The following is a 17,274-nucleotide window of genomic DNA, read 5'->3' on the forward strand; positions in this document are numbered from 1 at the left end:
CGGAGGTGATAGTGGATGCCTTGGTGGTTATTTTCCAGACGTCGCTGGATTCCGGGGAAGTGCCAGAAGATTGGAAAACGGCTAATGTTACGCCGTTGTTTAAGAAGGGTGCCAGGCAAAAGGCGGGGAATTATAGGCCGGTTAGTTTAACGTCTGTGGTAGGTAAAATGTTAGAATCCATCATTAAGCAGGAAATTGCGAGGCATCTTGAAGGGAATTGCTTGATAGGGCGGACGCAACACGGTTTCATTAAAGGGAAGTCGTGTCTGACAAATTTACTGGAGTTCTATGAGGATGTGTCTAGGGCAGTGGATAGAGGAGAGCCGGTGGATGTGGTCTTTCTGGATTTTCAGAAGGCGTTTGACAAGGTACCTCACAAGAGGTTATTGCAGAAGGTCAGGGGACATGGAGTTGGGGGTAGGGTGTTAGCGTGGATAGAGGATTGGTTGTCAAATAGGAGGCAGAGAGTGGGGGTCAATGGGTGCTATTCGGATTGGCGGATGGTGACTAGTGGGGTGCCCCAGGGGTCGGTGCTGGGGCCTCAGCTATTTACCATTTATATAGATGATCTGGAGGAGGGAACCGAGTGCAGGGTGTCGAAATTTGCTGATGACACCAAGATTGGGGGAACGGCAAATTGTGCGGAGGGTGTGGAGAGTCTGCAGAAGGATCTAGATAGGCTGGGCGAATGGGCCAGGAAATGGCAAATGGAATTTAATGTTGGCAAGTGTGAGGTGGTCCACTTTGGTAGGAAGAATGGTAGGAAGGACTATTACTTACGGGGCGAAAAACTGCAGCAGGCGACGGTGCAGAGGGACCTCGGGGTCCTTGTGCATGAATCGCAAAAACCCAGCTTGCAGGTGCAGCAGGTGGTCAGGAAGGCGAATGGGATGCTGGCCTTCATAGCGAGGGGGATTGAATATAAAAGTAGGGAGGTCTTGCTGCAGCTGTATAGGGCATTGGTGAGGCCGCAGCTGGAGTACTGTGTGCAGTTTTGGGCGCCGCACCTGCGCAAGGATATTTTGGCCCTGGAGGGAGTGCAGAGGAGGTTTACTAGGCTGATACCGGAGTTGAGGGGATTGAGCTATGAGGAGAGGCTGAATAAACTAGGCTTGTACTCGTTAGAGTTTAGAAGAATGAGGGGAGATCTCATTGAGACGTATAAGATGATGAATGGGATGGATAGGATAGAGGTGGAGAGACTCTTCCCGCTCAAAAAAGACAGTAGGACTAGGGGGCACAGCCTCAAGATAAAGGGGAGGCGGTTTAGAACGGAGTTGAGGAGGAACTTCTTCACTCAAAGGGTGGTGAATCTCTGGAATTCTCTGCCCGTTGAAGTGGTGGAGGCTGCCTCGCTAAATATTTTTAAGAAGCGGGTTGATGGGTTTTTGATAAGAGAAGGGATTAAGGGTTATGGGGAGAGGGCGGGAAAGTGGAACTGAGCCACGACAGATCAGCCATGATCTTATTGAATGGCGGGGCAGGCTCGAAGGGCTAGATGGCCTACTCCTGCTCCTATTTCTTATGTTCTTATGTTCTTATGTTCTTAAGACGTTGTCTCCATCTCCAGAACCTCTTTGTCAAGAGCTCTTGGGTGATGGTTCCTATAAACAACTGTCCCCTGATCCCAACACCCCCCCACAACCCCCCACCCCCCCAACAGCCCCCATCCCTCAACCCCCCCCACTGCCCACCCTGCCCACACACTGAGCCTGCGCCCCCGCTCCATCCTCACCTTCAGAAGCTGCTCTAAGTTCTCCAGCTTGGCTCGGAGCCGCTCCTTCTGCCTTATAGCCAAATCTCGCTCTTGTGTCACCAGGTGGAGAGTCTCCGTGAGGTGCTCATACTCTGGTTTCACCTGAAGGGGGAAAGAACATCCCATCAACAACAACAAGCTGCATTGCTGTAGCCACCACAATGAATCAAATATCCCCGGCACTATCAGAGAGCGCATTGACACCCACCCACACGGGGAGATATTCAGACAGAGACACCAGACACTGGCTCAGAGAGGACGCTGCAATGGAGTGGGGTGGGGTGGGGGGTGGGGGGGGGGGGGGGGGGGGGTGCGGTTATTCCCAAACTTCGGATCCAGGAAACAGCCACCAAGGATGGAGCAGTGTGGCTGGGGGGGGGAGGAGGTGAGGTTTGGGGGGTTTGGGGGGGTGCTGTGGGGGGTGGGGGGGTGCGGGTGATCAAGAGGCTGGAATTGGTGGGGAGGGGGTACAGATGTCTGGAAGGGCTGTGGGGCTGGTGGAGATCACAGGGATAGCGAGAGGGTGAGGTCACGGAGATGGATTTAAAATGGAGAATGAGAATTTTAGGGTTGAGGCGTTGATTCACCAGCAGCCGGTGGGTTAAAGAGCAGACGGGGAGTGAAGAGGATTTGAAGGGTTTTGGGGAGTGAAGAGTTCAGGTTGGTGCGAGCTGGGGGGGGCTGGAATTATCCACATCGGAAAAGGCAGGGCTGAGGGAGTCAGCAGATGAACGGACAGAGACGGCAGAGACACGGAGTGTTTTTATTCAAAGAACAAAGAAAATTCCAGCACGGGAACAGGCCCTTCGGCCCCTCCAAGCCTGCACTGACCATGCTGCCCCGACTGAACTAAACCCCCTACACTCCCGGGGACCATATCCCTCTATTCCCATCCTATTCATGGATTTATCCTGACACCCCTTTAAAGTCACTATCGTATCCGCTTCCACTCCCTCCCCCGGCAACGAGTTCCAGGCACCCACCACCCTCTGTGTAAATAACTTGCCTCGTACATCTCCTTTAAATCTTGTCCCTCACACCTTAAACCTGTGTCCCCGAGTAATTGACTCTTCCACCCTGGGAAAAAGCTTCTGACTATCCACTCTGTCCATGCATCTCATAATCTTGTAGACTTCTATCAGGTCTCCCCTCAACCTCCATCATTCCAGTGAGAATAAACCAAGTTTCTCCAACCTCTCCTCATAGCTAATGCCCTCCATACCAGGGCAACATCCTGGTAAATCTTTTCTGTACCCTCTCCAAAGCCTCCACATCCTTCTGGTAGTGTGGTGACCAGAATTGAACACGATATTCCTGAGATGTGGGCGTCGCTGGCCAGTATTTATTGCCCATCCCTAATTGCCCTTGAGAAGGTGGTGGTGAGCTGCCTCTTGAATTGCTGCAGTCTCTGTGGTGTAGGTACACCCACACTGCTGTTAGGGAGGGAGTTTCAGCTTTTTGACCCAGTGACAGTGAAGGAACGGTGATACATTTCCAAATGGGAATGCTGAATGGCTCGGAGGGGATATTATGGAGGTGGAAATAGCCTGGGCAAGGGGACAACACAACTTTGGAAGCTCCAAATACGATCCTCGTGTTATTAATATCGGTGCCTCACGGAGACAGTGGTGTAATGATGATATCAATAGGTTAGTAACGCAGAGGCTCAGGTCACTGGGCTGGGGTTCAAATCCCACCAGGGCAGCAGGTAGAATGGGAAAATGAATCAAAAGCTATTAATGGTGCCCAGGAACTTACTGAATGCTGAATAACCCATTGGATCACTAATATCCTTCAGGGAAGGAAGCCAAGTGTTTTACTTGGGTGGTGGGTGCCTGGAACTCACTGCCGGGGAAGGTCATGGAAGCAGAAATGATATTGACATTGAAGGGGCGTGTGGACAAATTAATGATTAGGATGGGAATACAGGGAGATGGTCCCCGGGAGGGAGGGGGGTTTTAGTTCAGTCGGGCAGCATGGTTGGTGCAGGCTTGGAGGGGCCGAAGGGCCTGTTCCTGTGCTGTAATTTTCTTTGTTCTTTGAAATCTGCCATTCTGTTCTGGCCTTCGTGTGGAGGTGTTGGACTGGGGTGGGCACAGTGAGAAGTCTCACAAAAGACCAGGTTAAAGCCCAACAGGTTTATTTGGTAGCACAAGGTTTTGGAGTCTCGCTCCTTCGTCAGGTGAGTCACATGATGAAGGGGCAGAGCTCTGAAAGCTTGTGGCGTTTGCTACCAAATAAACCTGTTGGCCTTTAACCTGGTGTTTTGTGAGACTTCTCACTGTGGTTGACTCTTGACCGCCCTCTGGGATGGGTGAGCAAGTTGGTTGATGGGCAATAAATGATGGTCCAGCCAGTGATACCCACGTCCCATAAAGGAATATGAGAAATCCTGGGGTGGGGCGCTCCACCCCACCCTCTCCACAACTGATTTTATCACAATTAGTGTCACTGAGCTTTAACATTGGCGTAAAACCCACCCCCCACCCATCCCCCCACACCACCCTCACCCCCTCCACCACCCCCCACTCCGACACAAACCAAACCTCACCCTGAGCAGCGTAAAAACCAGCTGAGGGAAAGTCAATGACCAACACAACCTGGCCTCATCCTGGGTGGGGATGTGTGGGTGTGGGTGTGTGGGGGTATGTGTGTGGGTGTGTGTGTGTGTGTGTGGGTGGGTGTGTGGGTATGTGTGTGGGTGTGTGTAGGTGGGTGTGTGGGGGTGTGTGTGTGGGTGCGTGTGTGGGTGTGTGTGTGTGGGTGTGTGTAGGTGGGTGTGTGTGGGTGTGTGTAGGTGGGTGTGTGTGGGTGTGTGTGTGGGTATGTGTGTGGGTGTGTGTAGGTGGGTGTGTGGGGGTGTGTGTGGGTGCGTTTGTGGGTATGTGTGTGGGTGTGTGTAGGTGGGTGTGTGTGGGTGTGTGTGTGGGTATGTGTGTGGGTGTGTGTAGGTGGGTGTGTGTGGGTGTGTGTGGTTGTGTGTGGGGGTGTGTGTGGGTGTGTGTGGGGGTGTGTGGGTGTGTGTGTGGGGGTGTGTGTGAGTATGTGTGTGGGTGCGTGTGTGGGTGTGTGTGTGTGGGTGTGTGTAGGTGGGTGTGTGTGGGTGTGTGTGTGGGTGTGTGTGTGGGTGTGTGTAGGTGGGTGTGTGGGTGGGTGTGTGGGAGTGTGTGTGGGTGTGTGTGTGGGTGTGTGTAGGTGTGTGTGTGGGTGTGTGTGTGGGTGCGTGTGTGGGTGTGTGTGTGTGGGTGTGTGTGGGGTGTGTGTGTGGGTGTGTGTGTGGGTGTGTGTAGGTGGGTGTGTGGGAGTGTGTGTGGGTGTGTGTGTGGGTATGGGTCTTGGGAGGGGGTTGCCAGGGTGGAGACCATTAGTGTGCTGGGGGTGCAGGTTCCAGTCAAAGGGTAAGTTGGATGGGCTGAATGGTCTCCCTCATCTAAACTTTATAAAGTCTGAATAAAACACGTGAAGTGAATCAGTGATAACTGGGTGGTTTTACACTGATCTGGATCAGAATTAAAGAGCTCCAAACCCTGAGTGCCTGCAGTCTGAACTGGTAAATGTTCTCAATGGGAACTCAGTAACTGTTCAGTGAACAACCTCTCAAAACAGCAGCTATCTCAGGGACAGTGAGGAACGACTGGCAGCCTTTAACCCTTTCCTGACTGAGGGGCCGGCAGATTTCAGGAAAGGCACAGAATGATCCAGAACAAAGAGGCCACTCAGCCCCTCTTTAATCGAGTGATCCGATTGGTCTCACACCACCGGCTATTCTTCACCCAGCTGGAGAGAGCAGGATCTTGTCCTAAAATCCCATAAAATGATCCTTGCACCCACCACCCCCCTCACACTCCCCCGACTGCACCCCTCACGGCACCCCCCAGGCCCCCACTGCACCCCCACTGCACCACCCCATTGCACCCCCAAACCCCCACTGAAGCCCCCCTACTGTACCCCCTCCACTGCACCCCCCCACCCCACCACCTCCACTAACCTCCAACACCCCACTGCGGCCTCCACCCCCCCCACTGCGCCCCCCTACCCTCCCACTGCACCTCCCACTGCACCCCCCACCCTCCACTGCAACCCCCACCCCCCCCCCACTGCACTTCCCACCCCCCGCACTGCATCCCCTCCCGTTGCACCCCCTCACTGCTCTCTGAAACACAACCCATCAGCAGGGCTTGGTGTTGTTGCTGTGCCACAGACGGGCACGGTGGCACAGTGGTTAGCACAGCTGCCACACAGCGTCAGGGACCCGGTGCGATTCCCGGCTTGGATCACTGTGTGTGTGGAATCTGCACATTCTCCCCATGTCTGCATGGGTTTCCTCCCATAGTCCAAAAGACATGCTGGTTCGGTGCATTGGCTGTGCTAATTCCCCCCTCAGTGTACCCGAACAGGCGCTGGAGTGTGACGACTGGGGGACTTTCACAGTAACTTCATTGCAGTGTTAATGTAAGCCGACTCGTGACACTAATAGAAAGAAGTGAAGTTATTTGGTGAAATACCTGGTCATAGCGGAGAATCCGGGAAAGAACAGGCGGTTGAAGACTCCAGTGACACTTTTCGTGAAGAATTTCCTTCAGCTCATTCTCCTGAGGAGGAAAGGGAATGGTGACCGTCAGGAATTCCATATTTTGAGCATAATATAATGATGTCACTTAATTATTTCTCCAAAATTGACCTTTTGCAGGGAGCATTCAACGAGGTCATCCCCAAACACTAATACTAACCAGCACCGCTCTGCTGGCGTGTCAGAGGGAGGAGGGATACAGGAATGACAGAGGGTTCAGTCAGGTCACACTGGACACCATGTGTCCCCTTCACAACTGAAAAACACACTGAACAAAAATTCATCCAGATTCCTGGGATCAGAAGGTTATCCAATGAGGAGAGATTTGAGTAGAATGGACCTATACTCATTGGGCAGTCAGTGCTGAGGGAGTGCCGCACTGTCAGAGGGTCAGTGCTGAGGGAGTGCCGCACTGTCAGAGGGTCAGTGCTGAGGGAGTGCCGCACTGTCAGAGGGTCAGTGCTGAGGGAGTGCTGCATTGTCAGAGGGTCAGTGCTGAGGGAGTGCCGCACTGTCAGAGGGTCAGTACTGAGGGAGTGCCGCACTGTCAGAGGGTCAGTGCTGAGGGAGTGCCGCACTGTCAGAGGGTCAGTACTGAGGGAGTGCCGCACTGTCAGAGGGTCAGTGCTGAGGGAGTGCCGCACTGTCAGAGGGTCAGTGCTGAGGGAGTGCCGCACTGTCAGAGGATCAGTGCTGAGGGAGTGCTGCACTGTCAGAGGGTCAGTGCTGAGGGAGTGCCGCACTGTCAGAGGGTCAGTACTGAGGGAGCGCCGCACTGTCAGAGGGTCAGTGCTGAGGGAGTGCTGCATTGTCAGAGGGTCAGTGCTGAGGGAGTGCCGCACTGTCAGAGGGTCAGTGCTGAGGGAGTGCCGCACTGTCAGAGGGTCAGTGCTGAGGGAGTGCCGCACTGTCAGAGGGTCAGTACTGAGGGAGTGCCGCACTGTCAGAGGGTCAGTGCTGAGGGAGTGCCGCACTGTCAGAGGGTCAGTACTGAGGGAGTGCCGCACTGTCAGAGGGTCAGTACTGAGGGAGCGCCGCACTGTCAGAGGGTCAGTACTGAGGGAGTGCCACACTGTCAGAGGGTCAGTGCTGAGGGAGTGCTGCACTGTCAGAGGGTCAGTGCTGTGGGAGTGCCGCACTGTCAGAGGGTCAGTGCTGAGGGAGTGCCGCACTGTCAGAGGGTCAGTACTGAGGGAGTGCCGCACTGTCAGAGGGTCAGTACTGAGGGAGCGCCGCACTGTCAGAGGGTCAGTGCTGAGGGAGTGCTGCATTGTCAGAGGGTCAGTGCTGAGGGAGCGCCGCACTGTCAGAGGGTCACTGCTGTGGGAGTGCCGCACTGTCAGAGGGTCAGTGCTGAGGGAGTGCCGCACTGTCAGAGGGTCAGTACTGAGGGAGTGCCGCACTGTCAGAGGGTCAGTAATGAGGGAGCGCCGCACTGTCAGAGGGTCAGTGCTGAGGGAGTGCTGCATTGTCAGAGGGTCAGTGCTGAGGGAGCGCCGCACTGTCAGAGGGTCACTGCTGAGGGAGTGCCGCACTGTCAGAGGGTCAGTGCTGAGGGACTGCCGCACTGTCAGAGGGTCAGTACTGAGAGAGTGCCGCACTGTCAGAGGGTCAGTACTGAGGGAGCGCCGCACTGTCAGAGGGTCAGTGCTGAGGGAGTGCCGCACTGTCAGAGGGTCAGTGCTGAGGGAGTGCCACACTGTCAGAGGGTCAGTGCTGAGGGAGTGCCGCACTGTCAGAGGGTCTGTGCTGAGGGAGCGCCGCACTGTCAGAGGGTCAGTGCTGAGGGAGTGCCGCACTGTCAGAGGGTCAGTGCTGAGGGAGTGCCGCACTGTCAGAGGTACGTTATTTCACTGTGACACCAACTATACGAGTGGGTGAATGTTAACATTTGGCTGAATTGAATGAATTCTCCTGGTGTTCCAGTTACAATAATTTCTCAAACAAAACCAGATTCAGTGTGTGGACCTTGTGGGATCTTACTGTGCACCGAATGGCTGCCTCGCTTTCCTACAAAGCACCGGAATGTGTATTTGAAAGGGATTAATTGCTTATGAGCTGTTTAAGGATGTTTCTGGAAGATGTGATCTGAGAAGCAGTATAAAGGAATAGTCTCTTTTTTCTTCTGAATTTAATAAAATGATAAGGCGCTGGGTTTGAGAAGTTCAACTGATTCAAAGCACAGAGTTATTTCCAAATAATTACATTTGCCGTGAGTGCTGAGGGAAGATGAAAACACTTGCTACTCACAATCTTTATCAATTTAATTAAAGATTTTGCAGATTAATTTTATTTGACAATTGCATGGAGTATATTAGAAAATAACTCCGCTTGTTTGAGCATTCCTGGAAAAGTTACTGGAGAAATATTTCCTTTTGGTTTTGCCTCTGAGTGGGGGAGTGTCTGGAACAGCGACTGTCTTCCTGGGTGGGATGGAACGGCCCTGGAGAATGATGTTCCAGTGGGAGTCACTGCCGTGATGAGGGAGGGGAAGGGTTAATATTCTCACACTAAAACAAGAGAAACTCTGCCGAGGCTGGAATCTAAAACAAAAACAGGAAATGCTGGAGAATCTCGGCGGGTCTGGCAGTGTCTGTGGAGAGAGAATAAAATCAATGGACTAAACCATCCCAAAAAGAGGCAGAGCGTTGGTCCCGTCTCGATAAACGGAGTTTTGTGTTGATGGCACCGGCGTGTTTTTAGACCGAATCTTCTGCCTCATTTGTGGTAATCTTTCTGCCCACGGGTTTCACACCATTCCAACGCCGTGTTCCCTCTGATCGGCTCATCCTGCAGTGCTGGAAACACCGGGGAAGCTCTGTATGAACGGTTCAGCACCCCTTCCCCAGTAACTACTGGAGGCAGCAGCCACGGAGACCGCACCAGGCTTCTCGGAGTGGGATCTCACCAGGATACTGAATGGAGTGGAGCAGGAAGCGGGGGCAGACTCTACCCCCGCTACAGGAGGCAGCCTTCCAGCTGGGGTGCAGTGGGACATGACTGTTAATGTCACTGCTACACGGCTTTTTTGGCACATCCTCACACATGCACAGACTTTTCCCCTTTGGGGAATATTGGGGGATGGATCCGCGCTGATTATCAGCCTGTTAGTCACATTATGGACACTGCTTCTGTTGCCAACAAGTCCTGATGTTGGATTTGAACCTGGAACTTCTGGTCCAGAGGGAATGGTGGGGTGGGGGAGAACGTCTAACCCCTGCTCCACAAGATCTCCCCCTACTGCTACATCATCTAGGGGAGGCAATGGTTGAGTGGTATTATCGCTAGCCTATTAATCCAGAAACTCAGCTAATGTTCTGGGGACCCGGGTTCGAATCCAGCTCATGGCAGATGGTGGAATTTGAATTCAGTAAAAAATATCTGGAATTAAGAATCTACTGATGTCCATGAAACCATTGTTGGAAAAATCCATCTGGTTCATAATGTCCTTTAGGGAAGGAAATCTGCCTCCTTTATCCGGTCTGGCCTACATGTGACTCCAGAGCCACAGCAACGTGGTTGACTCACATTTGCCCTTGGGTAACTAGGAATGGGCAATAAATACTGGCCAGCCAGCGATGCCCATGTCCCACAAATGAATAAAAAAAGGAACACTTTCCTATCTTATTACCATAATTATTAACCCATTATTCTGACTCTCCCCAGTGCTGGACTGAGGAAGGATAATATTGCCAGATGTATGGGGGGGGGGGTGGTGACCACTTATTGGTTGCTGCGTGCCCAGCCCTGGTGTCTAGGCTGGCAGGCGGGCAACAGCTCAGGGGGAGAAACTGGAATTGCGGAGTTTGATCTTGGGTGGAAGGATGGGGATAGTGGCACCTTCCAACCATGGCTTCCTCTGATTGGGGGTCATCAAACCCTTAAATCCCAGTGACCTCCAGACCTCCCTCTGGTCTATTCTTCAAGAACCAATTACCCTCCATCAGCGGTGCTCTGACGAAGCGTCACCCAGACTCGAGACGTTGGCTCCATTCTCTCTCCACAGATGCTGTCAGACCTGCTGAGATTTTCCAGCATTTTCTGTTATTATTCCTGCTGCTATTTCCCATGGCAGTGAGCTCCCACCTTCCTAACACTTCAGGCCTTCAAGCTGGTTCGTGTTTATTGGACGTCGGGCACATTACAGACTATCAAAGGAACTAGTGACTCCAACATGACAATCTTCACTTCACCAAATCTGATCGTTTCTACACTGCCAATGTCAAATGATTTATCTGAATGAGATCAGACACTTTCCTGTCCATTCCATTCACCGGCTTTAACAGTTAGATTTACTCTTCGATGCTTTTCCCTTGTGGATTGCTGTGAATGCAATGCTTTCATCTTGATTTCAGCTGAAATTTCCGGAGTTTTCCTGAAACTGCCTCGAAGGGGACGGCACAGACCCATCAAACTGACACTGTGGCTTCAAGGGTTAAATTACAAAGGCTGGCTGTATTCACTCATAAATAAAATGAGGGGGGGATTGACAGAGGGTTTGATAGGGCAGATAGAGAGAAATATTTTCTCCAGGGTCAGGGGTCCCGGACTAGGGTGAAGCTAAAAAGCTCGTCCTCACACAAAGGAGAGGGGGAGTTCCGGAACATTCTCTCCAGAGAGATGCTGATGCTGGAAGTCCGCTGAAAATTGATAGATTCTCATTAGCTGCAAGTGTGAAAGGATCTGAAGCAGAGATGAGCAAACGCTGCTCTGACAAAGGGTCACCCAGGCTCGAAACGCTGGCTTTATTCATAAGAACATAAGAAATCTAGCCCTTCGAGCCTGCCCCGCCATTCAATAAGATCATGGCTGATCTGTCGTGGCTCAGTTCCACATTCCCGCCCTCTCCCCATAACCCTTAATCCCCTCTCTTATCAAAAACCCATCAACCCGCGTCTTAAAAATATTTAGCGAGGCAGCCTCCACCACTTCAACGGGCAGAGAATTCCAGAGATTCACCACCCTTTGAGTGAAGAAGTTCCTCCTCAACTCCGTTCTAAACCGCCCCCTCCTTTATCTTGAGGCTGTGCCCTCTAGTCCTACTAGTCTAGTCTATTCTCTCTCAGTAAGAAGTCTCACAACACCAGGTTAAAGTCCAACAGGTTTATTTGGTAGCACGAGCTTTCGGAGCACTGCTCCTTCATCAGGTGAGTGGGAGTCGTGTTCACAAACAGATTATATAAAGACACAAACTCAACTTACACAGCAAACTACCCAGCCTTCAGGAGAACAGTGACCACGACACCACACAACCCTGTCACAGCAACCTCTGCAAGACATGCCGGATCATCGACATGGATATCATCATCACACGTGAGAATACCATCCACCAGGTACACGGTTAAATACTCTTGCAACTCGGTCAACGTTGTCTACCTGATACGCTGCAGGAAAGGATGTCCTGAGGCCATGGTACATTGGGGAGACCATGCAGACGCTACGACAACAGATGAATCACAAGGCAGGAGTGTTCCCTTCCTGTTGGCGAACACTTCAGTGGTCACGGGCATTCAGCCTCTGACCTTCGGGTAAGCATTCTCCAAGGCGGCCTTCACGACACACAACAGCGCAGAGTCGCTGAACAGAGACTGATAGCCAAGTTCCGCACACGTGAGGACGGTCTCAACTGGGATCTTGGGTTCATGTCACACTATCTGTAACCCCCGTGACTTGCCTGGGTTTGCAAAATCCCACTAACTGTCCTGTCTGGAGACAATACACATCTCTTTAACCTGTGCTCTCTCCACTCACATTGTCTGTACCTATTAGCTTTGATTACCTGTAAAGACTCGCATTCCAACTATTATTTTGTAATTGAGTTTGTGTCTTTATATGCGATGTTTGTGATCAGAACTCTCACTTGAAGGAGCAGCGCTCCGAAAGCTTCTGGTTTGTGCTACCGAATAAACCTGTTGGATTTTAACCTGGTGTTGTGAGATTTCTGACTGTGTTTACCCCAGTCCAACACCGGCATCTCCACATGATTTATTCTTTCTCCACAGAAGCTGTCAGACCTGCTGAGATTTTCCAGCATTTTCCGTGTGAGTAAATGGACTCAGATCAGCTGTGATCTAACTAAATGGCAGAATTGTGTTGAGGGGCTGAATGGCCTCCCTCTGTTGTTCTGATCTGATGCAGTTGGGGTATGGGGGACACCGTGTGGGCGGTTTTCCTGCTGCCCACACCCTGATGGACCAGCTGCAGGGTGGTGAACGTAAGGGTTTGTACTCTGTCTGTAATGATGTGGAGATGCCGGTGTTAGACTGGGGTAAGCACAGTATGGTGGCTGGTCTTAACTTGGTGTTGTGAGACTTCAGGCTGCACTCTCTGTATGCCCAGTGCCAGTCCAGCTGGCACCTCAGCCCTGCTTCATGCTGGGATCTTGCTCTTTACGCAGATTACTGGGGTGCCAGTGGGGGAGGGGCAGTGTCATGTGAAGTATATGAGCCACTGGCTGGAACCCAAGCAGCACCACCCCCCCTCTCCACCCCCACATGTACCTACGCTCCAATGCATGTGAGACCCAGTATTGAACATCATGTCGCAGGCATTGGCTGAGGGATTTCTTCCATCTGACAGGTAAATGGAGTTCCAGATCATTTGCACTGATTCATCAGCAGGCAACTATCCACTAACTGAACCCTTTCACTGAGAGAACTTAACCTGATGCTCCAGGCACCCAGAAAGACTCACAGACACCTTCTAAAAACTTTTAAACATGAACTGATATTTAATTTACTGTGAAACTGATGAATGGGATGGATAGGATAGAGGTGGAGAGACTCTTCCCGCTCAAAAAAGACAGTAGGACTAGGGGGCACAGCCTCAAGATAAAGGGGGGCGGTTTAGAACGGAGTTGAGGAGGAACTTCTTCACTCAAAGGGTGGTGAATCTCTGGAATTCTCTGCCCGTTGAAGTGGTGGAGGCTGCCTCGCTAAATATTTTTAAGAAGCGGGTTGATGGGTTTTTGATAAGAGAGGGGATTAAGGGTTATGGGGAGAGGGCGGGAAAGTGGAACTGAGCCACGACAGATCAGCCATGATCTTATTGAATGGCGGGGCAGGCTCGAAGGGCTAGATGGCCTACTCCTGCTCCTATTTCTTATGTTCTTATGTTCTTATGTAAACTGACAACGTGCTCCCTGTTCACAGTGACGAACCCAGCGCCAGGCTAACATTCTTAAACTGAGGACACAAGAAATAACTAAGAGACTAACCACTGTCCTGAAGCAATGTTTGACTCTGCTGCCAGTGGCGGCTTTCACATCTGGCAAATCGCAAATAAAATTCAGCACAAATCTGGGGAAGAAAATCTTCTGAAAACTCCTAAAAACTGGTGCCCAAATCCCCAACTGCGCTAAAGTGTAAATATTCATCTGTACGTTTATTCATTAGTGTCAGAAATAGGGTTACATTAACACTGCAATGAAATTACTGAGCAAATTCCCCTAGTCGCCACACTCCAGCACCTGTTTGGGTACACCCCTAACCAGCACGTCTTTTGGACTGTGGGAGGAAACCGGAGCACCCGGAGGAAACCCACGCAGACACGGGGAGAACTTGCAAACTCCACACAGACAGTGACCTAAGCCGGGAATCGAACCTGGATCCCTGGCACTGTGAGGCAGCTGTGCTAACCACTGTCCCATCCCACAGTCTGGAGTGGTGGAGTTCAGTCCTCTTTATATCATTCTCTGTACATAGCTACTGACCTGTTCATGTACATTGTGCTAAACTCTCCCTCAGTGTACCCAAACAGGCACCGGAGTGTGGCGACTAGGAGATTTTCACAGTAACTTCATTGCGATGTTAATGTAAGCCTACTTGTGACACTAAGAAATGAACTTTTCCCAATCCACACTCTACTCCAGGATTCATGCACTCTGACCTAATTGGCTGAACGGAGCATTTCGCCCTCTGAGAGCTTGTCCCGTAAAGGGACCGGCTACGGTGCGGAGTTAACGTTTCAGATCTGCATTATCCTTCCACTGATCTGGATTACAAATCCTGTAACATATGCTTTAGTGCTTTAACAGTACAATGGGTGACACGGTGGCACAGTGGTTACACTGCTGCCTCACAGCACCAGGGGCCTGGGTTCAATTCTGGCCTTGGGTCAGTGCCTGTGTGGAGTTTGCACGTTCTCCCCGTGTCTGTGCGGGTTTCCTCCGGGTGCTCCGGTTTCCTCCCACAGTCCAAAGATGTGCGGGTTAGGTGGATTGGCCATGCTAAATTACCCTAGTGTCAGTGGATTAGCAGGGTAAATATGTGCGGTTGTAGGAGTAGGGTTTGGTTGGGATTGTGGTAGGTGCACACTCAATGGGCTGAATGGCCTCCTTCTGCACTGTAAGGATTCTATGAATCCTTACAGTGCAGAAGGCGGGGGGGGGGGGGGCATAAACCACCAAACTGACCAAAGGAGCTGCAGTCAGGCACACAACAGGCCATTCAGCCCATCACGTCTGAGTTAGCTTCTTTGAAAAACATTCTCTCCCCCATCATTCCTACAAATTCATACAAATCATAGAACCCTACAGTGCAGAAAGAGGCCCTTCGGCCCATCGAGTCTGCACCGAACACAATCCCACTCAGACCCTACCCCCATATCCCTACATATTTACCCACTAATCCCTCTAACCTACGCATCTCAGGACACTCAGGTTAATTTTCAGCATGGCCAATCAACCTAACCCGCATATCTTTGGACTGTGGGAGGAAACCGGAGCACCCGGAGGAAACCCATGCAGATACAGGGAGAACGTGCAAATACAGACACTGACCCAAGCCGGGAATCGAACCCAGGTTCCCGAAGCTGTAAAGCAGCGGTGTTAACCACCGTGCTGCCTCCCACTTACCTGACGAAGGGAGCAGTGCTCCGAAAGCTAGTGGCTTTTGCTACCAAATAAACCTGTTGGACTTTGACCTGGTGTTGTGAGGCTTCTTACTGTGTTTACCCCAGGTCAACACCGGCATCTCCACATCACGTCGCTCCTTCAGCCATTGGAAATAATTCCTCCTGTTTTACTCAATCTAAACACTTGGTGGCTTTGAACAAATTTATCAAATTTTATCTTGGTTTTCTCTCTATTATGAACCAAAACCGCAGTTTCTGCTGATGTGAGTAACTGTAATGAACTTATCCATCCCTGCACCCATTCCAGGAACTCTCTCAAACAGAGTCCATTCAGTTCCTTCCCGTGTCCTTGCTGCCCGCACAGTGACTGATGCAAACAGAATCCTGGGCACTGACTTATGCCGATTGCCAGCCAGACATTAAACATGTATTATAACAGAGAGCTGCTCCAAGAACCTGCCACACTGACAAAGCACCCAGGTATAGAGCTGTGCCTTCACAAGCAGAAAGCTAACAATCAAACACCCACAATTTATTATGGAGACATTTGAGGGGAAGCTGGAGAAACACAAGCGGGAGAAAGGAAGTGTTGAGAGGCTGCAATGAAGAGGAGTGGGAGGGACCTTGTGAGGGGCGCTGACACAGACCAGTTTGGCTGAATGGCCTGTTTGAGTGCTGCAAAATCGATGTAATCCGATGCCTAAATCATAATGTACAAAAATACAATATTAAACCACGTTAAAAGGAGATATACTAACACCCATAGACACCAATCAGATATGCAAACATCTGGAAGGAAATAAGAATGGTTTTAAAATGCGTCATTTAACATTAGCCAGTTGAAGCAAAGGGAAATCTCAACACCAGGAGGCAGCAGTGAGAACACTGATGAAATCCAATATGAACTATCCGTATTATCATTTACAAACCCAAACCATTTCCACTGGGCTTTGTCAGCTGATTCAAGGGATGTAGTAATAATCTATCCAGCTTGAGTGTGGGAGAAAACTGGAGGGAGCCCACACAGACACGGGGAGAACATGCAAACTCCAGATAGAGGGTCACCCAAGGCCAGAATTAAAGTTTATTTATTAGTGTCACAAGTAGGCTTACATTAACACTGCAATGAAGTTACTGTGAAAATCCCCTAGTCGCCACACTCCGGCACCTGTTCGGGTTACACTGAGGGAGAATTTAACACGGCCAATGCACCCTAACCAGCACGTCTTTCAGACTGTGGGAGGAAACTGGAGAACCCGGAGGAAACCCACGCAGACACAGGGAGAACGTGCAGTCTCCACACAGACAGTGACCCGAGCTGGGAATCGAACCCAGGTCCCTGGCGCTGTGAGGCAGCAGTGCTAACCACTGTGCCACCGTGCTGCCCAGGAATTGAACCCAGGTCCCTAGCCAGCATTGTAATGCCAGGAAACACAGCAGTTAATTTGCACACAGCAAGATCCCAGGAGCAGCAATGTGTTACTGACCTGATAAATCTGTTTTAGTGATGTTGGTTGAAGGATTAGGATTGGCCCAGGGACACTGGGAGAATCCGCTTGTTATTTTTCAGAGTTTCACCTTGAGATGTTTAACCTTCACCCGAGAGGGTGGGAACCCTCGGTTTAACAGCTCACCCACCCCAGGCAGTATCTACAACCCTTCACACACACAGGCAATGGTCTGCAAAAGACAGTCCTGTCTCTGCGGCCTGGGCACAATTCAGCATTCCCTCGTGTAACACAACACAGGCAGAACCTGCAGCGGAGTGAAACTCTGCGCGGATGATAGATACCCCGGTACGTTCCAGGAGAACAGGTTAATCTGTGACGAAGCAGCTCTCTGTCACTCTCAGGGCAGTTGTGTGTGGATTTAGGGAGCTGTTCATTGGACCATTTTATCCGGCACAGCATCCAGTCTGGGTGGCCAGTTTTCAGAGGAATGGGGCTGATTGCTGCCCTTTAGAGTGAACCCACTTTCGATATAATTCACCGTCCATCAGCTGTCTCATGGAATATTGGATTGGCGAGAATAACCAGAGTGTGAAACTGACCTTGATCGATGTCTAAACCACTGGAGAGGGAGCTCATATCACCAT

The 17,274-nt window shown here is 51.1% G+C and overlaps 1 protein-coding gene across 11 annotated transcripts in view; it reads right to left on the reverse strand.

The window, feature by feature from the left end:
- Nucleotides 1–17,274, reverse strand: part of rimbp2b (RIMS binding protein 2b) — a 269,586-nt gene that overhangs the window by 110,615 nt on the left and 141,697 nt on the right. For 9 of the 11 annotated variants that reach the window (XM_080207976.1, XM_080207965.1, XM_080207969.1 and 6 more), the window contains exon 1: nucleotides 1,736–1,845. The gene's annotated coding sequence lies outside the window, so the exon portion shown is untranslated. Of the gene's footprint in view, nucleotides 1–1,735; nucleotides 1,859–6,261; nucleotides 6,349–17,274 lie in introns of those variants that run through there. The other 2 variants (XM_080207973.1, XM_080207968.1) reach the window with 1 other exon arrangement.

Source organism: Carcharhinus amblyrhynchos, chromosome 20 (genome assembly GCF_965287045.1).
Source record: "Carcharhinus amblyrhynchos chromosome 20, sCarAmb.v2.hapA, whole genome shotgun sequence".
Lineage (NCBI taxonomy): Eukaryota > Metazoa > Chordata > Chondrichthyes > Carcharhiniformes > Carcharhinidae > Carcharhinus > Carcharhinus amblyrhynchos.